We start from the raw sequence: 24,903 nt of genomic DNA on the forward strand, positions 1-24,903 counted from the left end.
TAGTACTAGGAGTGGTGACCACCTGGGAAGTTCTGGTGTTCCACCTATTTTTTTTAGATGGGGCATTCGACGTTACTCGCGACTGGAACTGTGGTCTACTGGTTTATTCGCAAATGTGAGTCATAGCGCCGAGGCATTTTACCTGATATTAGAATGAGAAGGAGAGGTGTAGTGTGCACGCACAAGGAAACAAATGATGGGAGGGGGGAGGGAAGGAGAAGGTGTTTATGTATTTGCAGCGCAGAATGAAACAGGTGCGATCATACCAGCACTAATGCGCCGGATCTCATCAGAACTTTGCAGTTATGTATGCTTGGGCGAGTGTAGCACTAGGAGTGGTGACCTCTTGGGAAGTCCTCCTGTTGCACCAATTTTTTTGCAGATGGGTCATACGACGTTACGCGAGACTGATACTATTGTCCGCTGATTTATTTGCAAATGTGAGTCACGGCGCCGAGAAATTTTACTTGATATTAGAACGAGAAGGAGAGGTGCAGTGTGCACGCACAAGGAAACAAATGACGGGAGGGGGGAGGGAAAGAGAAGAAGTGTATGTATTTACACCGCAGAATAAAACAAGTGCGATTATACCTGCACTAATGCACCAGATCCCATCAGAAGTCCGCACTTAAGTGTGCTTGGGAAAGAGTAGTACTAGAATGGGTGACCTCCTGGGATGTCCTCGTGTTGCACCTATTTTTTTGCAGATGGGTCGTTTGACATTACGCACGACTGGAACTATGGTCCGCTGGTTTATTCACAAATAAAAGTCACGACGCCGGGGCATTTTACTTGATATTAGAATGAGAAGTAGAGGTGCAGTGTGCACGCACAAGAAAACAAATGATGGGAAGGGAGAGGGAAGGAGAAGGAGTGCATGTATTTGCATCGCAGAAAGAAACTGGTGCCATTATATCAGCACTAATGCACCAGATTCCATCAAAATCCGCAGTTAAGTGTTCTTGGGCTAGAGTAGTACTAGAATGGGTGACCTCCTGGGAAGTCCTCGTGTTGTACCTATTTTTTTACAGATGGGTCATTCGACGTTACGCACGACTGGAACTATGGTCTGCAATTAAGTGTGCTTGGGCATCGTAGTACTACGATGGGTGATCTCCTGGGAAGTTCTCGTGTTGCACTTATTTTTTTACAGATGGATCGTTCGACGTTACGCAAGAATAGAACTATGGTTCGCTGGTTTATTCGCAAATGTGAGTCATGGCGCCGGGGCATTTTACTTGATATTAGAACGAGAAGGAGAGGTACAGTGTGTACGCACAAGGAAACAAATGACGGGAGGGGGGAGGGAAGGAGAAGGATTGTATGTATTTGCAGTGTGGAATAAAACAAGTGCGATCATACCAGCACAAATGCACTGGATCCCATCAGAAGTTCGCAATTAAGTGTGCTTGGGCAAGAGTAGTACTTGAATGGGTGACCTCCTGGGAAGTCCTCGTATTTAACCTATTTTTTTACAATGGGTCGTTCGACGTTACGCACGATTGGAACTATGGTTCGTAGTTAAGTGCGCTTCAACAGAGTAGTATGATGATGGGTGACCTCCTGGGAAGTTCTCGTGTTGCACTTATTTTTTTACAGATGGTTCATTCGACATTACGCACGACTAGAACTATGGTTCGCTGGTTTATTCGCAAATGTGAGTCACGACGCCGGGGCATTTTACTTGATATTAGAACGAGAAGAATAGGTGCAGTGTGCACGCACAAGGAAACAAATGATGGGAGGGGGGAGGGAAGGAAAAGGAGTGTATGTATTTGCAGCGCGGAATAAAACAAGTGCGATCATACCAGCACTAATGCACCGGATCTCATCAGAAGTCCGCAATTAAGTGTGCTTGGGCAAGAGTAGTACTATAATGGGTGACCTCTTGGGAAGTCCACGTGTTGCACCTATTTTATTGCAGATGGGTCTTTCGACGTTACGCACGACTGGAACTATGGTCCACAGTTAAGTGTGTTTGGGCAGAGTAGTACTTTGTGGGGTAACCTCCAGGGAAGTTCTCGTGTTGCACTTATTTTTTTACAGATGGGTCATTCGACGTTACGTGCGACTGAAATTATAGTCCTCTAGTTTATTCGCAAATGTGAGTCACGGCGCCGAGGCATTTTACTTGATATTAGAACGAGAAGGAGAGGTGCAGTGTGCACGCACAAGGAAATAAATGACGGGAGGAGGGGGGAAGGAGAAGGAGTGTATGTATTTGTAGCGCGGAATAAAACAAGTGCCATCATACAAGCACTAATGCACTGGATCCCATCAGAAGTTCGCAGTTAAGTGTGCTTGGGCAAGAGTAGTACTAGAGTGGGTGACCTCCTGGGAAGTTTTTATGTTGCACCTACTTTTTTGTAGATGGGTCATTCGACATTACGCACGATTGGAACTATGGTCTGCCGTTAAGTGTGCTTGGGCAGAGTAGTACTACGATGGGTGACCTCTTGGGAAGTTCTCGTGTTACACTTATTTTTTTACAGATGGGTTGTTCGACGTTACGCGCGACTGGAACTATGGTCCGCTGATTTATTCGCAAATGTGAGTCACGGTGCCGGGGCATTTTATTTGATATTAGAACGAGAAGGAGAAGTGTAGTGTGCACGCATAAGGAAACAAATGACGGGAGGGGGGAGGGAATGAGAAGGAGTGTATGTATTTGTAACGCGGAATAAAACAAGTGCCATTATACCAGCACTAATGCACCAGATCCCATCAAAACTCCACAGTTTAGTGTACTTGGGTGAGACTAGCACCAGAATGGGTGACCTGCTGGGAAGTCCTTGTGTTGTACCTATTTTTTTGCAGATGGGTCGTTCGACGTTACGCACAACTGGAACTATGGTCCGCAGTTAAGTGTGCTTGGGCAGAGTAGTATTACGATGCGTGACCTCCTGGGAAGTTCTCGTGTTGCACTTATTTTTTTACAGATGGGTCGTTCGACGTTTCACGTGACTGGAACTATGGTCCGCTGGTTTATTTGCAAATGTGAGTCATAACGCCGGGGCATTTTACCTTATAATAGAACGAGAAAGAGAGGTGCAGTGTGCACGCATAAGGAAACAAATGACTAGAGGGGGGAGGGAAGGAGAAGAAGTGTATGTATTTGTAACGCAGAATGAAACAAGTGCGATCATGCCAGCACTAATGCACCGGATCCCTTCAGAAGTTCGCAGTTAAGTATGCTTGGGCGAGAGTAGTACTAGAATAGGTGACCTCCTGGGAAGTCCTCGTATTGCACCTATTTTTTTACAGATGGGTCGTTCGACGTTACGCATGACTGGAACTATGGTCCGCTGGTTTATTAAAAAATAAGAGTCACAGTAACAGGGCATTTTACTTGATATTTGAACGAGAAGTAGAGGTGCACTGTGCACGCACAAGGAAACAAATGACGGGAGGGGGGGAAGGAAGGAGGAGAGTATGTATTTGGATGTCAGAATGAAACAAGAGCCTAATTACCAGCACTAATGCACTAGATCCCATCAAAACTCCACAGTTAAGTGTGCTTGGGCGAGAGTAGTACTAGAATGGGTGACCTCATGGGAAGTCCTCGTGTTACACCTATTTTTTTACAGATGGGTAGTTCGATGTTGCGCGCGACTTGAACTATGGTCCGTTGGTTTATTCGCAAATGTGAGTGACAACGCCGGGACATTTTATTTGATATTAGAAGGAGAATGAGAGGTGTAGTGTGCACGCACAAGGAAACAAATGACGGGAGGGATGAGGGAAGGAGAAGGATTGTATGTATTTGCAGCGCAAAATGAAACAGGTGCGATCATACCAGCACTAATGCATAGGATCCAATCAAAACTCTGAAGTCAAGTGTGCTTGGGCGAGGGTAGTACTAGAATGGGTGACCCCCTGGGAAGTACTCGTGTTGCACCCATTGTTTTACAGATGGGTTGTTCGATGTTACGCACGACTAGAACTATGGTACGTTGGTTTATTCACAAATGAGAGTCACGGCGTCGAGGCATTTTACTTGATATTAGAATGAGAAGGAGAGGTGCTGTGTGCACGTATAAAGAAACAAATGACGGGAGGGGGGAGGGAAGGATATGGAGTGTATTTATTTGCAGCGTATAATGAAACATGTTCGATCATAACAACATTAATGTACCGGATCCCATCAGAACTCCGCAGTTAAGTGTGCTTGGGAGAGAGTAGTACTAGGATTGGTGACCTCCTGGGAAGTTCTCGTGTTACACCTATTTTTTTGCAGATGGGTCGTTCGACATTACGCGCGACTGGAACTATGGCCCGCTGGTTTATTCACAAATAAGAGTCACGGCGCCAGGGTTTTTTACTTGATATTAGAACGAGAAGGAGAGGTGCAGTGTGCACGCACAAGGAAATAAATGACGGGAGGGGGGACGGAATGAGAAGGAGTGTATGTATTTGCAGCATGGAAGCAAAAAGGTTCGATCATACCAGCACTAATGCACTGGATTCCATCAGAACTCCGCAGTTAAGTGTGCTTGGGCGAGAGTTGTACTAGGATGGGTGATATCCTGGGAAGTCCTCGTGTTTCACCCATTTTTTTACAGATGGGTCCTTCGACGTTACACGCGACTGAAACTATGATCCTGTGGTTTATTCGCAAATGTGAGTGACGGCGCTGGAGCATTTTACTTGATATTAGAACGAGAATGAGAGGTGAAGTTTGCACGCACAATGAAAGAAATGACGGGAGAGGGAAGGGAAGGAGGAGTGTATGTATTTGCAGCGCAGAATGAAACATTTGCGATCATACCATCACTAATTCACCGGATCAAATTAGAACTTCGGAGTTAAGTGTGTTTGGGTGAGAGTAGTACTAGGATGAGTGACCTCCTGGGAAGTGCTTGTGTTGCACTCGTCTTTTTGTGGACAAGGCATCAAACGTTACACGCAACCGGAGCCGTAGTCCGCTGGTTCATTTGCCGACGTGAATCGTCGTATCGGAACATTGTGCTTACTTTCTTTTGTGCACTCATTTATAGTCCACCACGTGATAACAGAGTCATTACAAGCATCTTACACAGTAGAACAACGGAAAAAAAAGGTGTGGCGGGTGGTCCTTTAATCTGAGCATAATTCAAGGCGCTGGGGCATTTTGCTTGATATTAGAATTAGAAACAGAGATACAGTGTGCGTGCATAGCGAAAAAGAATGATGGGAGAGGGGAGGAAAGGAGAAGGGGTATATGTATTTGCAATGCAGAATGGAAGGGGTGCGATCATACCAGCACTAATGCACCGGATCCCATCAAACTATGCAGTTAAGCATGCTTGGGCGAGAGTAGTACTAGGATCGATAACCTTATGAGAAGTCCTCATATCTGTCTTTTTGCAAACGGGGCGTAAAACGATACATGTGATCGGAGCCACAATCCGCTGGCGTGAGTCCCGTCACAAGAAAATTTTGCTTACTATTTTTTCGTGCATTCATTTATAGTCTACCACGTGATAAGAGTGTCATTACGATCATCTTACATAGTAGAATAAAGAAAAATGAGGTACGGCGGGCGGTCCTTTCTTCTAGCGTGAGTCGAGGTGTGGGGGCATTTTGCTTGATATTAGAATTATAACAGAGGTGCGGTGTGCGCGCACAGCGAAAAAAATGACGGGTGGGGGGAGGGAAGGGAAGGGGTATATGTATTTGCAGTGCGGAATGGAAGGGGTACAATCATACTAGGATTAATACACTGGATCCCATCGAACTCCATAGTTAAGCGTGCTTGGGCGAGAGTAGTACTAGGATGGGTGACCTCTTGGGAAGTTCTCTTGTTGTACCCGTCTTTTTGTAGACGGGGCGTCAAACGTTACGCGCGATTGGAGCCACAGTCCATAGGCATGAGTAGCGATGTTGAAACATTTAGCTTAATATTTTATGTGCACTTATTTGTAGTCCACCATGTGATAAGAGTCTCATTACGAGAGTCTTATATAGTAGAACAACGAAAAAAGAGGCGCAGCGGGCCTCTGTTCTTCTGGGCGTGAGTCGAAGCGACATGGCATTTGGCTCTATATTAGAACTAGAAGCAGAGATGCGGTATGACCGCATAGCAAAATAAATGATGGGAGGGGGGAGGGAAGGAGAAGGGCTATTTGTATTTGCAGTGGGGAATGGGACTGTTGCGATCGTACAAACACTAATGCACAGGATCCCATCAAAACTCTGTAGTCAAATGTGCTTGGGCGAGATTAGTTCTGGATGGGTGACCTCTTGGAAAGTCCTCGTATTGAACCCGTCTTTTTGTAGATGGGGTGTTAAACGTTAAGTGTGATCGAAGCCACAGTCTGCCGGTGTGAATCGCAGGGCTTGAAAATTTTGCTTAATATTTTTCGTGCATTCATTTATAGTCCACCATGTGATAAGAGTGTCATTACAAGTATCTTACATTGTATAACAATGAAAAATGAGGTACGGCGGGTGATCCATTCATCTAGGCGTGAGTCGAGGTGCTGGGGTATTTCGCTTGATATTAGAACTAGAAACAGAGGTGTGATGTATGCACACAACGAAACAAATGATGGGAGGAGGGAGGGAAGGAGAAGGGGTATATGTACTTGTAGCGTGGAATTGAAGGGGTGTGATCATACCTGCACTAATGCACTGGATCCCATCGAATTTGGTAGTTAAGTTAGTTTTGGGCGGAAGTAGTACTAGGATGGGTGACCTCCTGGAAAGTTCTCATGTTCCACTCGTTTTTTTGCTGACGGGACGTTAAACATTATGCGCGATTAAAGCCATTGTCCCTCGGAGTGAGTCGCAACGCCAAGACATTTTTTTAAATATTTTTTGTGCATTCATCTATAGTTCGTCACGTGATAAGAGTGTCATTATGAGCATTTTACATAGTAGAATAACAAAAAACGAGGTACATGGGTAGTCCGCTCATCTGGGCGTGAGTCGAGCTGCTAGAGCATTTTGCTCTATATTAGAACTATAAGCCTCTTACGGTGTTCGTGCATAGCGAAACAAATAACAGGGGGGGAGGTAGGGAGAAGGGGTATATGTATTTGTAGCGTAAAATAGAAGAGGTGCGATCATACTAGCACTAATGCACCGAATCCCATTGAACTCCGTAGTTGAGCGTGTTTTGGCGAGAGTAGTACTAGGATGGGTGATCTTTTGGGAAGTCCTCATGTTCCGCCCGTCTTTTTAGGATGGGGTGTTAAAAATTATGAGCAATAGGAGCCATAGTTCGCCGACATGAGTCGTGGCGCCATACTATTTTGCTTAATATTTTTCGTGTATTCATTTATAGTCCACCACGTGATAAGATTGTCATTACGAGCATCTTACATCGTAGAACAATGAAAAATGAGGTACGACAGGTGGTCCCTTTATCTAGGTGTGAGTCGAGGTGCCCAGACATTTCGCTTGATATTAGAACTAGAAACAGATGTGTTGTGCGCATGCACAGCGAAACAAATGATGGGAGGGGGCAGGGAAGGAGAAGGGTATATGTATTTGCAGTAAGAAATGGAAGGAGTGCGATCATACCAATACTAATGCATCAGATCCTGTCGAACTCCGCAGTTAAGTGTGCTCTGGTGAAAGCAATATTAGGATGGATGACCTCCTGCGAAGTCTTCGTGTTCCACTAATCTTTTTCTAGACGGGGCATTAAATGTTACGCGTGACCGGAGCGACAGTCCCCCAGTATGAGTCGTGGCATTTGGACATTTTGCTTAATATTTTTTATGCATTCATTTATAGTCCATCACGAGATAAGAATGTCATTACGATTATCTTACATAGTAAAACAATGAAAATAGAGCTGTGGCGGGCGGTCTGTTCATCTGGGCATGAGTCGAGATGCCTTGACATTTAGCTTTATATTAGAACTAGAAACAGAGGTGCGGTGTGTGTGCACAACAAAATAAATGATGAGAGGGGAGAGGGAAGGAGAAGTGGTATATGTATTTGCAGCGTGGAATGGAAAGTGTGCGATCATACCACCACTAATGCATCGGATCCCATCGAACTTCATAGTTAATCGTGCTTGGGCGAGAGTAGTACTAGGATGGGTAATCTCCTAAGAAGTTCTCATGTTGCACCCTTCTTTTTGCAAATGGGGCATTAAATGTTACGCGGGACTAGAGCGACAATTGCCGATTAATTCGCAAATATGAGTCACGGCGCCAGAGCATTTTGCTTAATATTATTCGTGCATTCAATTATAGCCCACCACGTGATAAGATTATTATTACGAGCATCTTACATAGTAGAACAACAAAAAAGGAGGTGCAGTGGGTGTTCCGTTCATATATACATGAGTCGAGGCACCGGGGCATTTCGCTCGATATTAGAACTAGAAGTAGAGGTGCGTTGCGCACACAGCGAAACAAATGACGGGAAGGGAGAGGGAAGGAGAAGGGATATATGTCTTTGCAGTACAAATTAGAAGGGGTGCGATCATACAAGCACTAGTTCACGGGATCCATTAGAACTATGCAGTTAAGTGTACTTGGGCGAGAGTAGTTCTACGATGGGTGACCTCTTAGGAATCACTCATGTTGCACCCTTTTTTTTGCAGACGGGGCGTTAAATGTTACGCGGGACTGGAGTGACGGTCCGCCTGTTCATTCCCAAATGTGAGTCACGGTGCCGAGACATTTTGCTCAATACATTTCATGCATTCAATTAAAGCCCATCACGTGATGAGAGTGTCATTGCGAGCATCTTAAATAGTAGAACAACAAAAAATAAGGTGCGGCAGGTGATCCGTTCATATGGGCATGAGTCGAAGTGCTAAAGCATTTCGCTCGATATTAGAACTAGAAGAAGATGTGAGTTGCGCGCATAGCGAAACAAATGACGGGAAGGGAGAGGGAAGGAGAAGTGGTATATGTCTTTGCTGCGCAAATTAGAAGGGGTGCGATCATTCCAGCACTAGTTCACCGGATCCCATCAGAACTCCGTAGTCAAGCATCCTTAGGCGAGAGTAGTAGTAGGATGAGTGACCTCTTGGGAAGTACTCGTGTTGCACCCTTCTTTTTGTAGAAGGGTGCTAGAGCATTTCGCTCGATATTAGAACTAGAAGAAGATGTGAGTTGTGTGCATAGCAAAACAAATGACGGGAAGGGAGAGGGAAGGATAAGTGATATATTTCTTTGCGGCGCAAATTAGAAGGGGTGTGATCATACCAGCACTAGTTCACTGGATCCCATTAGAACTCCGCAGTCAAGCATGCTTAGGCGGAGTACTAGTAGGATGAGTGACCTCTTGGGAAGTACTCGTGTTGCACCCTTCTTTTTGTAGACGGGGCATTAAATGTTACGCGGGACCAGAGCGACGTTCCTGCAGTTCATTCACAAATGTGAGTCACGGCGCCGGGATATTTTGCTTAATATTTTTCGTGCATTCAATTAAAGTCCATCACGTGTTGAGAGTGTCATTGCGAGCATCTTACATAGTAAAACAATGAAAAAGGAGGTGCGGCGGGTGTTTCATATAGACATGAGTCGAGGCGCCGGGGTATTTCACTCGATATTAGAACTAGAAGCATAGGTGAGTTGCGCCCACAGCGAAATAAATGATGGGAAGGGAGAGGGAAGGGGAAGGGGTATATTGGTTTGCGGCGCAAACCAAAACGATTGCGATCATACAGCACTAGTTCACCGGATCCCATCAGAACTCCGCAGTCAAGCGTTCTTGGGCGAGAGTAGTACTAGGATGCGTGACCTTCTGGGAAGTTCTCGTGTTGCACCCTTCTTTCTACAGATGGGGCGTTAAATGTTACGCGGGACTGGAGTGACGGTCTGCCGGGGCAATTTGCTTAATATTTTTTGCTCATTCAATTAAAACCAATCACATGATAAGAGTGTCATTGCGAGCACCTTACATAATATAACAACAAAAAATGAGGTGCGGTGGGCGATCCGTTCATATGGGCATGAGTCGAGGCGCCGGGGCATTTCGCTTAATATTAGAACTAGAAAAAGAGGTGAGGTGCGCGCACAGTGAATCAAATGAAGGGACGGGAGAGGGAAGGAGAACGGGCATTTTTATTTGTAGGACAAACAAGAAAGGGTGCGATCATACTAGCACAAGTTCACCGGATCCCATCAGAACTCTGCAGTTATGTGTGCAAGGACGAGAGTAGTACTAGGATGGATTACCTCTTGGGAAGCTCTCAGCTCTCGTGTTGCATCCTTCTTTTTACAAACTGGGCGTTAAACGTTATGCGGGATCGGAGAGATGGTCCACCGGTTCATTCGCAAACGTGAGTCACGGCGTCGGGGTATTTTGTTTAATATTTTTTGTGCATTCAATTAAAGCCCATCACGTGATAAGAGTGTCTGCGAGCATATTACATAGTAAAACAACAAAAAACAAGGTGCTGCGTTATCCGTTCATATGGGCACAAGTCAAAGTGCCGGGGTATTTCGCTTGATATTAGAATTAAATGGAGAGGTGAGGTGTGCGCACAGCGAAACAAATGATGGGAGGGGAGAGGGAAGGAGAAGGGGTATATTACTTGTGGTGCAAACTAGAACGGGTGCGATCATACCAGCACTAGTTCACCTGATCCCATCTCAACTCCGTAATTAAGCGTGCTTGGGCGAGAGTAGTACTAGGATGGGTGATCTCCTAGGAAGTTTTCGTGTTGCGCCCTTCTTTTTTGCAGACGGGGCGTTATACATTCAACTCAACCAGAGCGATGGTCCGCTGGTTCATTTGCAAATGTGAGTCACGACACCGGAGAATTTTTCTTAATATTTTTTCAGCATTCAATTAAAGCCCATCACGTGATAAGAGTGTAATTGCGAGCATCTTAAATAGTAGAACAATAAAAAACAAGAGGTGGCGGGCGATCCATTCATATGGGCATGAGTTGAGATAGGTCGTTCGACATTACACGCGACAGGAACTATGGTCCGCTGCTTTATTCACAAATGTGAGTCATGGCGCCGGGACATTTTACTTGATATTAGAATGAGAAGTTGTGTAGTGTGCACGCACAAGGAAACAAATGACGGGAGGGTGGAGGGAAGGAGAATGAGTGTATATATTTGCAGCGCAGAATGAAATAGTTGCCATTATAGCATCACTAATTCACCATATCCCATCAGAACTCTGCAGTTAAATGTGCTTAGGCGAGTGTAGTACTAGAAGTGGTGACCTCTTGAAAAGTCCTTGTGTTGCACCTATTTTTTTCAGATGGAGCACTCGACGTTATGCGCGACTGAAACTATTGTCCGCTGGTTTATTCGTAAATGTGAGTCACAGTGCCGAGGCATTTTACTTGATATTAGAACGAGAAGAAGAGGTGCAGTGTGCACGCATAAGGAAATAATGACAGGAATAGGGAGGGAAGGAGAAAGAGTGCATGTATTTGCAGCGCAGAATGAAACAGGTGCGATCATACTAGCACTGATGTAACGGATACCGTCACAACTCCGTAGTTAAGTGTGCTTGGGCGAGAGTAGTACTACGATGGGTGACCTCCTGGGAAGTTCTCGTGTTGCACCCATTTTTTTACAAATAGGTCGTTCGACGTTACGCACAACTAGAACTATGGTCCGCTGGTTTATTCACAAATGTGAGCCACGACACTGGGTCATTTTACTTGATATTAGAACGAGAAGGAGAGGTGCAGTGTGTACGCACAAGAAAACAAATGACGGGAAGGGGGAGGGAAGGAGAAGGAGTGTATGTATTTACCGCATGGAATGAAACAGGTGCCATCATACCAGCACTAATGCACCGGATCCCATCAGAACTCTGCAGTTAAGCGTGTTTGGGCGAGAGTAGTACTAGGATGGGTAACCTCTTGGGAAGTCTTCGTGTTTCATCTATTTGTTTGCAGATGGGTCCTTCGACGTTACGCGTGGCTGGAACAATGGTCTGCTAGTTTATTTGCAAATGTAAGTCACGGCGCTGGTGCATTTTACTTAATATTAGAGCGAAAAGAAGAGGTACTATGTGCACGCACAAGGAAACAAATGACGGGAGGGGGGAAGGAAGGAGAAGAAGTGTATGTATTTGCAGCCTAGAATGAAACAGGAGCGATCATACCAGCACTAATGCACTAGATCCGATCAGAACTTCGTACTCAATTGTGCTTCGGCAAGAGTAGTACTAAGATGGGTGACCTCCTTGGAAGTACTTGTGTTGCACCAATTTTTTTACAAATGGGTCGTTCGACGTTAAGCGCGACTGGAACTATGGTCCGCTGGTTTATTCGCAAATGTGAGTCACAGTGCCAGGGCATTTTACTTGATATTAGAACGAGAAGCAGAGGTGCAGTGTACACGCACAAGAAAACAAATGACGGGAGGGGGGAGGAAAGGAGAAGGAGCGTATGTATTTGCAGCGTAGAATGAAACAGGTTCCATTATACCATCACTAATTCACCGAATCACATCAGAACTTCGTAGTTAAATGTGCTTGGGCGAGTGTAGTACTAGGAGTGGTGACCTCTTGGGAAGTCCTCGTGTTGCACCCATTTTTTTGAAGATGGGTCCTTCCACGTTACATGCTACTGGAACTATGATCCGCTGATTTATTCGCAAATGTGAGTCACGGCGCCAAGGCATTTTACTTGATATTAGAACGAGAAGCAGAGGTGCAGTGTGCACGCACAAGGAAGCAAATGACGGGAGGGGGGAGGGAAGGAGAAAGAGTGTATGTATTTGCAGCACAAAATAAAACAGGTGCGATTATACCAGCACTGATGCACCGGATACCTTCAGAACTCTACAGTTAAGTGTCCTTTGGCGATAGTTGTACTCGAATGGGTGATCTCCTGAGAAGTACTCGTGTTGCACTAATTTTTTTGCAGATGGGTCATTCGATGTTACGCGCAACTGAAACTATGATCCGCTAGTTTATTCGCAAATGTGAGTCATGGCACCGGGGCATTTTACTTGATATTAGAACGAGAAGGAGAGGTGCAGTGTGCACGCACAAGGAAAAAAATGATAGAAGGGGGGAGGGTAGGAGAAGGAGTGTATATATTTGCAGTGCGGAATCAAAAAGGTGCGATCATGCCAGCGCTAATGCACCGGATCCTATCAGAACTCTGTAGTTATGTGTGCTTGGGCGAGAGTAGTACTAGGATGGGTGACCTCCTGGGAAGTTCTCGTGTTGGACTCATTTTTTTGCAGATGGGTCGTTCGACATTATGCGCGACTGAAACTATGGTCCGCTGGTTTATTCGCAAATGTGAGTCACGGCGCCGAGGTTTTTTACTTAATATTAGAACAAGAAGGAGAGGTGCAGTGTGCACGCACAAGGAAACAAATGACGGAAGGGGGGAGGGAAGGAGAAGGAGTGTATGTATTTGCAGCGCAAAATAAAACCGGTGCCATGATACCAACACTAATTCACCGGATCTCGTCAGAACTCCGCAGTTAAGTTTACTTGGGCTAGAGTAGTACTAGGATGGGTGACCTCCTCGAAAGTACTCGTGTTGCACCCATGTTTTTGCAGATGGGTCACTCGATGTTACGCGCGACTAGAATTATGGTCTGCTGGTTTATTTGCAAATGTGAGTCATGGCGCCGAGACATTTTTCTTGATATTAGAACGAGAAGGAGAGGTGCAGTGTGCACGCATAAGGAAACAAATGACGGGAGGGGGGAGGGACGAAGAAAAAGTGTATGTATTTGCTGCGCAGAATGAAACAGGTGCCATTATACCGTCACTAATTCACAGGATCTCATCAGAGCTACGCAGTTAAGTGTGCTTGGGCGAGGGTAGTACTAGGAGTGGTGACCTCCTGGGAAGTCCTCGTGTTGCACCACTATTTTTCAAAAGGGGTGTTCGACATTACGCATGACTAAAATTATGGTCCGCTGGTTTATTCGCAAATGTGAGTCAAGGTGCCGGGGTATTTTACTTGATATTAGAAAGAGAATGAGAGGTGCAGTGTGCACGCACAAGGAAACAAATGATGGGAGGGGGTAGGGAAGAAGAATGAGTGTATGTATTTGCAGCGGGGAATGAAACAAGTCCGATCATACCAGCATTAATTCATTGGATCCCATTAGAACTCTTCATTTAAGTGTGCTTGAGCGAGAGTAGTACTAGGATGGGTGACTTCCTAGGAAGTCCTCGTGTTGCACCCATTTTTTTGCAGATGGGTTGTTCGACGCTGCGACCGACTGGAATTATGGTCCGATGGTTTATTCACAAATGTGAGTCACAGTGCCGATGCATTTTACTTGATATTAGAATGAGAAGGAGTGGTGCAATGTGCACGCACAAGGAAACAAAATGATGGGAGGGGGGAGGGAAGGAGAAGGAATGTATGTATTTGCAGCGTGGAATGAAATAGGTGCGATCATACCAGCACTAATGCATCAGATCCCATCAGAACTCTGCATTTAAGTGCGCTTGGGTGAGAGTAGTACTAGGATGGGTGACCTCCTGGGACGTACTCGTGTTGCACCCATTTTTTTTTGTAAATAGGTCATTTGACGTTACACGCGACTGGAACTATGGTCCGCTGGTTTATTCACAAATGTGAGTCACGGCATCGAGTCATTTTACTTGATCTTAAAACTTGAAGGAGAGGTGTAGTGTGCACGCACAAGGAAACAAATGACGGGAGGGGGGAGGGAAGGAGAGGGAGTGTATGTATTTGCAGCGCAAAATGAAATATGTGCGATCTACCAGCACTAATGCACTGGATCCCATCAGAACTCCGCTATTAAGTGTGCTTGGGCGAGAGTAGTACTAGGATGGGTGACCTCCTGGAAGTCCTCGTGTTGTACCCTTTTTTTTGCAGACGAGGCATTAAATGTTATACGGGACTGGAGCATCGGTTCGCTTATTCGTTTGCAAACGTGAGTCACGGTGCTGGGGCATTTTGTTTAATACTTTATGTGCATTCAATTAAAGCCCATCACGTGATGAGAGTGTCATTGTGAGCTTCTTAAATAGTAGAACAACGAAAAATGAGGTGCGGCGGGTGATCCGTTAATATGGGCATCAGTCGAGGTGCCAGGGCATTTCACTTGATATTAAAACTAGAAGCAGAGGTGAGTTGCACGCACAGCGAAATAAATGACAGGAAGGGAGAGGGAAGGAGAAGTGGTATATGTCTTTGCGACGCAAATCAGAAGGGGTGCGATCATACCAGCATTAGTTCATCGAATCCCATCAGAACTCTGCAGTCAAGAGTGCTTGGGGGAGAGTAGTACTAGGATGGGTGACCTCTTGGGAAGTACTCGTGTTGTACCTTTCTTTTTGTAGACGCGGCATTAAATGTCACGCGAGACAAGAGCGACGGTCCGACAGTTTATTCACAAACATGAGTCACGGTGCCGGGACATTTTGCTTAATATCTTTTGTGCATTCAATTAAATCCCATCACGTTTTGAGAGTGTCATTGCGAGCATCTTACATAGTAAAAAAATGAAAAAGGAGGTGCATCGGGTGTTTCATATAGACATGAGTCGAGGCTCCGAAGAATTTTGCTAGATATTAGAACTAGAAGCAGAGGTGAGTTGCGCGCACAACGTAATAAATGATGGGACGGGAGAGGGAAGGGGAAAGGGTAAATGTATTTGCGGCGCAAACCAAAATGATTGCGATCATACCAGCACTAGTTCACCGGATCCCATTAGAACTCCGCAGTCAAGCGTTCGTAGGCGAGAGTAGTACTAGGATGCGTGACCTTCTAGGAAGTTCTCGTGTTGCACCCTTCTTTCCACAGATGGGGCGTTAAATGTTACGCAGGACCGGAGCGACGGTCCGCCAGGGCATTTTACTTAATATTTTTTTGTGTATTCAATTAACACCAATCATGTGATAAGAGTGTCATTGCGATAACCTTACATAATATAACAACAAAAAATGAGGTACTGTGGGCGATCTGTTAATATGGGCATGAATTGAGGCGCTGGGGCATTTCGCTTAATATTAGAACTAGAAGAAGAGGTGAGGACGCGCACAACGAATCAAATGACGGAAGGGTGCGATCATACCAGCACTAGTTCACCAGATCCCATCAGAACTCTACAGTTATGCGTGCTTGGGTGAGAGTAATACTAGGATGGGTTACCTCTTGGGAAGCTCTCGGCTCTCATGTTGCATCCTTCTTTTTTCAGACTGGGCGTTAAACGTTATGCTAGACCAGAGCGACAGTCCACCGGTTCATTCGCAAACGTGAGTCACGGCGCCGGGGCATTTTGTTTAATATTTTTTGCACATTCAATTAAAGCCCATCACGTGATAAGAGTGTCTGCGAGCATATTACATAGTAGAATAACAAAAAACGAGGTACGGCACTATCATTTCATATGGGCATGAGTTAAGGCGTCGGGGTATTTCGCTTGATATTAGAATTAGATACAGAGGTGAGGTACGCACACAGCAAAACAAATGACAGGAGGGGAGAGGGAAGGGGTATATGTACTTGCGATGCAAACTAGAATGGGTGCGATCATACCAGCACTAGTTCACCGGATACCACATGAACTCCGTAGTTAAGTGTGCTTGGGCGAGAGTAGTACTAGGATGGGTGATCTCCTAAAAAGTTCTCGTGTTGCACCCTTCTTTTTGCAAACGAGGCGTTAAACATTCAATTGGACCGGAGCGATGGTCCGCCAGTTCATTTGCAAACATGAGTCACGGCACTGGAGAATTTTTCTTAATATTTTTCTAGCATTCAATTAAAGCCCATCACGTGATGAGAGTGTCATTGCGAGCATCTTAAATAGTAGAACAACAAAAAATGAGAGGCAGCGAGCGATCTGTTCATATGGGCATGAGTCGAGATGGGTTGTTCGACGTTACATGCGACTAGAACTATGGTTCGCTGGTTTATTCACAAATGTGAGTCACGACGCCGGGGCATTTTACTTGAAATTAGGAGGAGAAGGAGAGGTGCAGTGTGCACGCACAAGGAAACAAATGATGATAAGGGGGAGGGAAGGAGAAAGAGTATATGTATTTGGAGCGCAAAATGAAACAAGTGCCATTATACCATCCCTAATTCACTGGATCCCATCAAAACTCCGCAGTTAAATATGCTCGGGTGAGTGTAGTACTAGTAGTGGTGACCTCCTGGGAAGTCCTTGTGTTGCACCTATTTTTTTCAGATGGGGCGTTCGACGTTACGCGCGGTTGGAACTATGGTTCACTGATTTATTCGCAAATGTGAGTCATGGCGCCGAGGCATTTTATTTGATATTAGAACGAGAAAGAGAGGTGCAGTGTGCACGCACAAGGAAATAAATGACGGGAAGGGGGAGGAAAGGAGAAGGAGTGTATGTATTTGCAGTGCGGAATAATATAGGTGCGATCATACCAGCACTAATGCACCGGATCCTGTCAGAACTCTGCATTTAAGTGTGCTTGGACGAGAGTAGTATTAGGATGGTTGACCTCCTGCGAAGTTCTCGTGTTGCTCTTATTTTTTTGCAGATGGGTCATTCGACGTTACGTACGACTGGAACTATGGTCTGCTTGTTTATTCCCAAATGTGAGTCACGACCCGGGGGCATTTTACTTAATATTAGAACGAGAAGCAGAGGTGCAGTGTGCAGGCACAAGGAAACAAATGACGAGAGGGGGGAGGCAAGGAGAAGGAGTGTATGTATTTGCAGCGCGAAATGAAACAAGTGCGATCATACCATCATAAATTCATCGAATCCCATCAGAACTCCGCAGTTAAGTGTGTTTGAACGAGAGTAGTACTATGATGGGTGAACTCCTGGGAAGTCCTCGTGTTGCTCCCATCTTTTTACAGATGGGTCCTTCGATGTTACGCGCGAATGAAACTATGGTTCGCTGGTTTATTCACAAATGTTTGTCACAGCATCGGGGCATTTTACTTGATATTAGAACGAGAAGAAAAGGTGTTGTGTGCACGCACAAGAAAACAAATGACGGGAGGGGGAGGGAAGGAGAAGGAGTGCATGTATTTACAGTGCATAATGAAAGATGTGCAATCATACCAGCACTAATGCACCGGATCCCATCAGAACTTCGCAGTTAAGTGTGCTTAGACGAGAGTAGTACTAGGATGGGTGATCTCCTAGGAAGTTCTCGTGTTGCACCATTTTTTTTACAGACTGGGTGTCAAACATTCAACTGGATTGGAGCGATGATCTACCGGTTCATTTGCAAAAGTGAGTCACGGCACCGGAGTATTTTTCTTAATATTTTTCCAGCATTCAATTAAAGACCATCACGTGATGAGAGTGTCATTGCGAGCATCTTAAATAATAGAACAAAAAAAAAACGACAGGCGGCAGGAGATCTGTTCATAAGGGCATGAGTCGAAATGGGTCACTCGACGTTACACGTAATTGAAACTATGATCCGCTGGTTTATTTGCAAATGTGAGTCACGGTGCCGGACCATTTTAGTTGATATTAGAACGAGAATGAGAGGTCCAGTGTGCACGCAAAAGGAAACAAATGACGGGAGGGGGGAGGGAAGGAGGAGTGTATGTATTTGCAGCGCGGAACGAAACAGGTGCCATTATACCATCACAAATTCATCGGATCCCATCAGAACTCCGCAGTTAAGTGTGCTTGAGCAAGAGAAGTACTAGGATGGGTGAACTCCTGGGAAGTCCTCGTGTTGCACCCATTTTTTTGCAAATGGGTCGTTCGACGTTATGCGCGGATGGAACTATGGTTTGCTGGTTTATTCGCAAATGTGAGTCTCAGCGCCGGGGCGTTTTACTTGATATTAGAACGAAAAGGAGAGTTGCAATGTGCACGCACAAGGAAATAAATGATGGCAAGGGGGAGGGAAGGAAAAGGAGTGTATGTATTTACAGCGCGGAATGAAATAGGTGCCATTATACAATCACTAATTCACCGGATCCCATCAGAACTCCGTAATTAAATGTGTTTGGGCGAGTGTACTACTAGGAGTGGTGATCTCCTGGGAAGTCCTCGTGTTGCAACGATTTTTTTGCAGATGGGTCGTTCGATGTTACGTGTGATTGGAACTGTGATACGCTGTTTTATTCGCAAATGTGAGTCACGGCGCCAGGGTATTTTACTTGATATTAGAACGAGAAGGAGAGGCGCAGTGTGCACGCACAAGGAATCATATGACGGGAACGGGGAGGGAAGGAGAAGGAGTGTACGTATTTACAGTGCCGAATGAAAGATGTGTGATCATACCAGCACTAATGCACTGGATTCCATCATAACTACGCAGTTAAGTGTGTTTGGGCGAGAGTAGTACTAGGATGGGTGATATCTTAGGAAGTACTCGTGTTGTACCTTTTTTTTTGCAGATGGGTCGTTCGAAATTATGCTCGACTGGAACTCTGATCCGTTGGTTTATTCACAAATATGAGTCACGGCACCGGGGCATTTTACTTGATATTAGAACGAGAAAGAGAGGTGCAGTGTGCACGCACAAGGAAACAAACGACGGGAGGGGGGAGGGAAGGAGAAAGAATGTATGTATTTGCAGCGCAAAATGAAAGATGTGTGATCATACCAGCACTAATGCACTGGATCCCATCAGAACTCCATAGTCAAGTGTGCTTGGGCGAGAGTAGTACTAGGATAGTTGACCTCCTGAGAAGTCCTAGTGTTGTACCTATTTTTTTGCTGATGTGTTGTTACGACGTTACGTGCCGATGGAACAATGGTTCGCTAGTTTATTCGCAAATTTGAGTCACAAGGTCGCATCATTTTACTTGATATTAGAACGAGAATGAGAGGTGTAGTGTGCACACACAAGGAAACAAATGACGGGAGGGGAGAGGGAAGGAGAAGGAGTGCATGTATTTGCAGCACGGAATGAAACAAGTGCGATCATACCAGCACTAATGCACCGGATCCCATCAGAACTCTGTATTTAAGTGTGCTTGGGCGAGAGTAGTGGTTGGGTGACCTCCTCGAAAGTCTTCGTGTTGTACCCATTTTTTTGCAGATGGGTCGTTTGACTTTACGCGCGACAAAAATTATGGTCCGATGGTTTATTTGCAAATATGAGTCACGGTGCTGAGGCATTTTACTTGATATTAGAACGAGAAGGAGAGGAGTAGTGTGCACGCACAAGGAAACAAATGATGGGAGGGGGGAGGGAAGGAGAAGGAGTGTATCAATTTGCAATGCGGAATAAGACAGGTGGGATCATACCAGCACTAATACATCGGATCCCATCAGAACTCCGCAGTTAAGTGTGCTTGGGCGACAGTTGTACTCGAATGGGTGACCATCTAGGAAGTACTCGTGTTGCACCAATTTTTTTACGGATGAGTCGTTCAACGATATGCGCGACTGAAACTATGGTCCGCTGCTTTATTCGCAAATGTGAGTCACAGTGCCAGGGCATTTTAGTTGATATTAGAACAAGAAGGAGATGTGCAGTATGCACGCACGAGGAAACAAATGACGGGAGGGGGGAGGGAAGGAAAAGAAGTGTATGTATTTGCAGCGCGGAATAAAACTGGTGCGATCATACTAGCATTAATGCACCGGATCCCATCAGAACTCCGCTGTTAAGTGTGCTTGGGCGAGAGTAGTAGTAGGATTGGTGACCTCCTGGGAAGTCCTTGTGTTGCACCCATTTTTTTCTAATGGGACGTTCGACATTACACGCAACTGGAACTATCATCCGCTGGTTTTTACGCAAATGTGAGTCACGACACCGGGACATTTTACTTGATATTAGAACGAGAAGGAGAGGTGCAGTGTGCACGCACAAAGAAATAAATGACGGGAGGGGGGACGGAAGGAAAAGGAGTACATGTATTTGCAGTGCAGAATAAACAGGTGCGATTGCACCAGCACTAATGCACCAGATCCCATTAGAACTCCGTAGTTAAGTGTGCTTGGGCAAGAGTAGTACTACGATAGATGACCTCTTAGGAAATTCTCGTGTTGCACCAATTTTTTTTCATATGGGTCATTCGACGTTATGCGTGACTGGAATTATGGTCCGCTGGTTTATTCGCAAATGTGAGTCACGACGCTGGGGCATTTTACTTGATATTAGAACGAGAAAGAGAGGTGCAGTGTGCACGCACAAGGAAATAAATGACGGGAGGGGGAGGGAAGGAGAAGAACTGTATGTATTTGCAGCGCGGAATGAAACAGGTGCGATCATGCCAGTAGTAATGCACCGGTTCCCATTAGAACTATGTAGTTAAATGTTCTTGGGCGAGAGTAGTACTAGGATGAGTGACCTCTAGAGAAGTCCTCTTGTTGCACCTGTCTTTTTCTTTATATTTTTCATGCATCCATTTATAGTCCACCATGTGATAAGAGTGTAATTATGAGCATTGTAAATAATAGAACAAGCAAAATAGAGGTGCAGCGGGTGCTCCGTGCATCTGGGCGTGAGTCGAGGCAACGAGGCATTTTGCTTGATATTACAACTAGAAGTAGATGTGCGGTGTCCGCACAACGTGAAACAAATGATGGGAGGGGGGAGGGAAAGAGAAAGGGTATATGTATTTGAAATGAGGAATAGGACGGGTGGGATCATACTAGCACTAATGCATCGTATCCCATCATAATCTGCAGTTAAGTGTGTTTGGGCGAGTGTAGTACTAGGATGGGTGACCTCCTTGGAAGTCCTCGCGTTGTACCCATTTTTTTACAGATGGGTCGTTCGACGTTACGCGCGACTGGAACTATGTTCCGCTGGTTTATTCGCAAATGTGAGTCATAGCGCTGAGGAATTTTACTTGATATTAGAATGAAAAGGAGAGGTTCAGTATGCATGGATAAGGAAACAAATGACGGGATGAGGGAGGGAAGGAGAAGGAGTGTATGTATGTGCAGCGCGGAATGAAACAGGTGCGATCATACCAGCACTAATGCACCGGATCCAATTAGAACTCCACAGTTAAGTGTGCTTGGGCGATAATAGTACTGGGATGGGTGACCTCCTTCGAAGTCCACGTGTTGCACCCATTTTTTTACAGATGGGTCAATCAAAGTTACGCGCAACTGGAACTATAGTCCGCTGGTTTATTCGCAAATGTGAGTCATGTTGTCGGGACATTTTACTTGATATTAGAACGAGAATGAGAGGTGCAGTGTGCACGCACAAGGAAACAAATGACGGGAGGGGGGAGGGAAGGGGAAGGAGTGTATGTATTTGTAGCACGGAATAAAACAAGTACGATCATACCAGCACTAATGCACCAGATCGCATCAGAAGTCCGCAGTTAAGTGTGCTTGGGCAAGAGTAGTATTAAAATGGGTGATCTCCTGGAAAGTCCTCATGTTGCACCTATTTTTTTGCAGATGGGTCGTTCAACGTTACGCACGACTGGAACTATGGTCCACTGGTTTATTCGCAAATATGAGTCAAAGCGCTGAGGCATTTTACTTGATATTAGAACGAGAATGAGAGGTGCAGTGTGCACGCACAAGGAAACAAATGATGGGAGGGGGAGGGAAGGAAAACTAGTGTATGTATTTACAGCGATGAATGAAACAGGTGCGATCATACCAGCATTAATGACCAAAATCCAATTAGAACTCCGCAGTTAAGTGTGCTTCAGCGATAGTAGTACTCGGATGGGTGACCTCCTAGGAAGTACTCGTGTTGCACCAATTTTTTTACAAATGGGTTGTTCGACGTTACGCTGGACTGGAACTATGGTCCGCTGGTTTATTTGCATATGTGAGTCACGGCGTCGAGGGATTTTACTTGATATTAGAACGAGAATGAGAGGTGTAGTGTGCACGCACAAGGAAATAAATGAAGGGACGAGGGAGGAGAGGAGAAGGAGTGCATGTATTTGTAGCACAGAATGACATAGGTGCGATCATGCGAGCACTAATGCACCGAATCCCATCAGAACTCCGCAGTTAAGTATGCTTGGGCAAGAGTAGTACTAGGATAGGTGGCCTCCTAGGAAGTCCTCGTTTTGCACCAATTTTTTTGCAGATGGGTCGTTTGACGTTACGCGCAACTGGAACAATAATCTGCTGGTTTATTCACAAATATGAGTCACGGTGCCGGGGCATTTTACTTTATATTTGAACGAGAAGGAGAGGTGTAGTATGCACGCACAAGGAAACAAATGATGGGAAGGGTGAGGGAAGGAAAAGGGGTATATATATTTACAGTGCAAAATGAAACAGGTTCCATTATACCATCACTAATTCACTGGATCTCATTAGAACTCCGTAGTTAAGTGTGCTTTAGCGAGAGTAATACTAGGATGGGTGACCTTTTGGGAAGTTTTCTTATTGCACTTACTTTTTTGCAGATGGGTCGTTCGACGTTAGGCATAGCTGAAACTATGGACCGCTGATTTATTCACAAATGTGAATCACCGCGCCGGGGCATTTTACTTGATATTAGAATGAGAAAGAGAGGTGTAGTGTGCATGCACAAAGAAATAAATGACGGAAGGGGGGGAGGAAAGGAGAAAGAGTGTATATATTTGCAGCACAAAATGAAAGATGTGCAATCATACCAACACTAATGTATCGTATCCCATCAGAACTCCACAGTCAAGTGTGCTTGGGCAAGAGTAGTACTAGGATGGGTGACCTCCTGTGAAGTCCTCGCGTTGCACCTATTTTTTTGCAGATGGGTCGTTCGACGTTACGCGCGGATGGAACAATGGTTCGCTGGTTTATTCGCAAATGTGAGTCTCGGTGCCAGCGCATTTTTACTTGATATTAGAACGAGATGGAGAGGTACAGTGTGCACGCACAAGGAAACAAATGACGGGAGGGGGGAGGGAAGGCGAATGAGTGAATGTATTTACAGCGCGGAATGAAACAGGTGCCATCATACCATGACTAATTCATCAGATCTCATCAGAACTCTGCAGTTAAATGTGCTTGGGCGAGTCTAGTACTAGGAGTGGTGACCTCATGGGAAGTCCTCGTGTTGCAACTATTTTTTTCAAATGGGGAGTTCGACGTTATGCGCGACTGGAACTATGTTGCGCTGGTTTATTCTCAAATGTGAGTCAAGGCGCCGGGATATTTTACTTGATATTAGAAAGAGAAGTAGGGGTGTAGTGTGCACGCATAAGGAAACAAATGACGGGCGGGGGAGGGAAGGAGTAGGAGTATATGTATTTGCAGCGCAGAATGAAACAGGTCCGATCATACTGGCACTAATTCACCGGATCCCATCAGAACTCCGCAGTTAAGTGTGCTTTGGCGAGAGTAGTACTAGGATGGGTTACCTCCTGGGAAGTACTCGTGTTGCACCCATTTTTTTACAGATGGGTTGTTCGACATTACGCGCGACTGGAACTATGGTCCGCTGGTTTATTCGCAATTGTGAGTCACAACGCCGATGTATTTTACTTGATATTAGGATAAGAAGGAGTGGTGCAATGTGCACGCACAAGGAAACAAATGACGAGAGGGGAGAGAGAATGAGGAGTGTATGTATTTGCAGCGAGGAATGAATCATGTGCGATCATACCAGTAGGAGTAGTGACCCCCTAGGAAATCCTCGTGTTGCACTTATTTTTTTTCAGATGGGGCATTCGACGTTAAGCGCAACTGGAACTATGTTCCGCTGGTTTATTCGCAAATATAAGTCAAGACGCCAGAGTATTTTACTTGATATTAGAACGAGAAGCAAAGGTGCAATGTGCACGCACAAGGAAACAAATGACGGGAGGGGGGAGGGAAGGAGAAAGAGTGTATCTATTTGCAGCGCGGAATGAGACAGGTGCGATCATAGCAGCACTAATGCACCGGATCCCATTAGAACTCCGTAGTTAAATATGCTTGGGCGAATATAGTATTAGGATGGGTGACCTCCTGGGAAGTCCTCGTGTTGCACCCATTTTTTTGCTAATGGGTCCTTCGACATTACGCGCGACTGGAACTATGTTCCGCTGGTTTATTAAAAAATGTGAGTCACAGCGCCGAGGCATTTTATTTGATATTAGAACGTGATAGAGAGGTGCAGTGAGCACGCACAAGGAAACAAATGACGGGAGGGGGGAGGGAAGGAGAAGGACTGTATATA

General features: G+C 45.3%; 32 pseudogenes; all 32 read left to right on the forward strand.

The window, feature by feature from the left end:
- The first annotated feature begins 577 nt into the window (after window positions 1-577).
- On the forward strand, window positions 578-696 carry LOC148251209 (5S ribosomal RNA; annotated as a pseudogene).
- Window positions 697-1,348: 652 nt separating this feature from the next.
- Window positions 1,349-1,467, forward strand: LOC148251210 (5S ribosomal RNA; annotated as a pseudogene).
- Window positions 1,468-1,794: 327 nt separating this feature from the next.
- On the forward strand, window positions 1,795-1,913 carry LOC148251211 (5S ribosomal RNA; annotated as a pseudogene).
- A 327-nt stretch (window positions 1,914-2,240) lies between these two features.
- Window positions 2,241-2,359, forward strand: LOC148251212 (5S ribosomal RNA; annotated as a pseudogene).
- Window positions 2,360-3,134: 775 nt separating this feature from the next.
- LOC148251213 (5S ribosomal RNA) lies at window positions 3,135-3,253 on the forward strand (annotated as a pseudogene).
- A 529-nt stretch (window positions 3,254-3,782) lies between these two features.
- Window positions 3,783-3,901, forward strand: LOC148251214 (5S ribosomal RNA; annotated as a pseudogene).
- Window positions 3,902-4,432: 531 nt separating this feature from the next.
- Window positions 4,433-4,551, forward strand: LOC148251215 (5S ribosomal RNA; annotated as a pseudogene).
- Window positions 4,552-5,674: 1,123 nt separating this feature from the next.
- LOC148251216 (5S ribosomal RNA) lies at window positions 5,675-5,792 on the forward strand (annotated as a pseudogene).
- Window positions 5,793-8,879: 3,087 nt separating this feature from the next.
- LOC148251217 (5S ribosomal RNA) lies at window positions 8,880-8,998 on the forward strand (annotated as a pseudogene).
- Window positions 8,999-9,600: 602 nt separating this feature from the next.
- On the forward strand, window positions 9,601-9,718 carry LOC148251218 (5S ribosomal RNA; annotated as a pseudogene).
- Window positions 9,719-10,036: 318 nt separating this feature from the next.
- Window positions 10,037-10,162, forward strand: LOC148251219 (5S ribosomal RNA; annotated as a pseudogene).
- Window positions 10,163-10,505: 343 nt separating this feature from the next.
- LOC148251220 (5S ribosomal RNA) lies at window positions 10,506-10,624 on the forward strand (annotated as a pseudogene).
- A 739-nt stretch (window positions 10,625-11,363) lies between these two features.
- LOC148251221 (5S ribosomal RNA) lies at window positions 11,364-11,482 on the forward strand (annotated as a pseudogene).
- Window positions 11,483-11,688: 206 nt separating this feature from the next.
- Window positions 11,689-11,807, forward strand: LOC148251222 (5S ribosomal RNA; annotated as a pseudogene).
- Window positions 11,808-12,988: 1,181 nt separating this feature from the next.
- On the forward strand, window positions 12,989-13,107 carry LOC148251223 (5S ribosomal RNA; annotated as a pseudogene).
- Window positions 13,108-14,288: 1,181 nt separating this feature from the next.
- LOC148251224 (5S ribosomal RNA) lies at window positions 14,289-14,407 on the forward strand (annotated as a pseudogene).
- A 208-nt stretch (window positions 14,408-14,615) lies between these two features.
- Window positions 14,616-14,732, forward strand: LOC148251225 (5S ribosomal RNA; annotated as a pseudogene).
- A 348-nt stretch (window positions 14,733-15,080) lies between these two features.
- Window positions 15,081-15,199, forward strand: LOC148251226 (5S ribosomal RNA; annotated as a pseudogene).
- A 344-nt stretch (window positions 15,200-15,543) lies between these two features.
- LOC148251227 (5S ribosomal RNA) lies at window positions 15,544-15,662 on the forward strand (annotated as a pseudogene).
- Window positions 15,663-15,930: 268 nt separating this feature from the next.
- On the forward strand, window positions 15,931-16,056 carry LOC148251228 (5S ribosomal RNA; annotated as a pseudogene).
- Window positions 16,057-16,394: 338 nt separating this feature from the next.
- Window positions 16,395-16,513, forward strand: LOC148251229 (5S ribosomal RNA; annotated as a pseudogene).
- A 742-nt stretch (window positions 16,514-17,255) lies between these two features.
- LOC148251230 (5S ribosomal RNA) lies at window positions 17,256-17,374 on the forward strand (annotated as a pseudogene).
- Window positions 17,375-17,904: 530 nt separating this feature from the next.
- LOC148251231 (5S ribosomal RNA) lies at window positions 17,905-18,023 on the forward strand (annotated as a pseudogene).
- A 416-nt stretch (window positions 18,024-18,439) lies between these two features.
- On the forward strand, window positions 18,440-18,558 carry LOC148251232 (5S ribosomal RNA; annotated as a pseudogene).
- Window positions 18,559-19,414: 856 nt separating this feature from the next.
- LOC148251233 (5S ribosomal RNA) lies at window positions 19,415-19,533 on the forward strand (annotated as a pseudogene).
- Window positions 19,534-20,061: 528 nt separating this feature from the next.
- Window positions 20,062-20,180, forward strand: LOC148251234 (5S ribosomal RNA; annotated as a pseudogene).
- Window positions 20,181-20,386: 206 nt separating this feature from the next.
- LOC148251235 (5S ribosomal RNA) lies at window positions 20,387-20,505 on the forward strand (annotated as a pseudogene).
- Window positions 20,506-20,709: 204 nt separating this feature from the next.
- LOC148251236 (5S ribosomal RNA) lies at window positions 20,710-20,828 on the forward strand (annotated as a pseudogene).
- Window positions 20,829-21,738: 910 nt separating this feature from the next.
- LOC148251237 (5S ribosomal RNA) lies at window positions 21,739-21,857 on the forward strand (annotated as a pseudogene).
- Window positions 21,858-23,363: 1,506 nt separating this feature from the next.
- On the forward strand, window positions 23,364-23,482 carry LOC148251238 (5S ribosomal RNA; annotated as a pseudogene).
- A 530-nt stretch (window positions 23,483-24,012) lies between these two features.
- On the forward strand, window positions 24,013-24,131 carry LOC148251239 (5S ribosomal RNA; annotated as a pseudogene).
- Window positions 24,132-24,598: 467 nt separating this feature from the next.
- On the forward strand, window positions 24,599-24,717 carry LOC148251240 (5S ribosomal RNA; annotated as a pseudogene).
- Window positions 24,718-24,903: the final 186 nt, after the last annotated feature.

The sequence above is a fragment of the Carica papaya genome, chromosome 8 (genome assembly GCF_054855325.1).
Source record: "Carica papaya isolate Zhongbai chromosome 8, ASM5485532v1, whole genome shotgun sequence".
Taxonomy (NCBI): Eukaryota; Viridiplantae; Streptophyta; class Magnoliopsida; order Brassicales; family Caricaceae; genus Carica; species Carica papaya.